Source organism: Oryzias latipes, chromosome 9 (assembly GCF_002234675.1).
Source record: "Oryzias latipes chromosome 9, ASM223467v1".
NCBI lineage: Eukaryota > Metazoa > Chordata > Actinopteri > Beloniformes > Adrianichthyidae > Oryzias > Oryzias latipes.
The window spans coordinates 4077419-4078052 of NC_019867.2; the positions used below are offsets into that span (position 1 = coordinate 4077419).

The 634-nt window shown below is 30.3% G+C and overlaps 1 protein-coding gene across 1 annotated transcript in view; it reads left to right on the forward strand.

Moving 5' to 3' along the window:
- The first annotated feature begins 316 nt into the window (after nucleotides 1-316).
- The window catches only part of LOC101159270 (nuclear factor 7, ovary), a 4549-nt gene continuing 4231 nt past the window's right edge, over nucleotides 317-634 (forward strand). Inside the window, exon 1 of the mRNA XM_023958244.1 lies at nucleotides 317-621. The gene's annotated coding sequence lies outside the window, so the exon portion shown is untranslated. The remainder of the gene's footprint in view (nucleotides 622-634) is intronic.

Sequence of the window (634 nt, forward strand, 5' to 3'; positions counted from 1 at the left end):
GTCCCTTTTATACTAGATCAAACTATTTTTAAAAAACTGTTGATACTTTATCAGATTAAGCTTTCAATGATTTACAGATGTTGATAAATTTTCATATTAAAAAACAAATATTTTAAAATCAAACCACTTATGAAGACATAAAATATTACTTTTTTTCTGAGTCACAAGAATTCATGAAACACAAATCCCCCAAAAACTCTTTAAATGTGTAGAAGTGTTTATAAACAAGATAAAAAGCTGGAATTTTTCTTCACATTAGTTAGTGTACATATTTGTTAGTGTGACAGTTGTCTTCATGTTTATTTTATTTAAAAATGTGTTGTTTGATACACAGTTTTTGAAGAGGTGAAAAACAATGTAAACATTTAGACTGCATGAACTGTTTTTAAATAAAGATTTAACACTTTGAAACATGACGAAGACAAAAAAAACTTGACTCCACCTTTGGTGAGAATGAAGAAATGACATCTGAGGAAACGGAAAGTTAAATGACTTTGCTGAACTGAACTCAGACGCCACTGAAGGTCTTTAAATCTCTGCAGGAAAAACAAAGATTTGTGGAATATTTTCATCCTGAACTTCAAGACAGAAGCTGGTGAGTCTGAAAGACTTTGGTCAGAAATGGCTGAGAGAG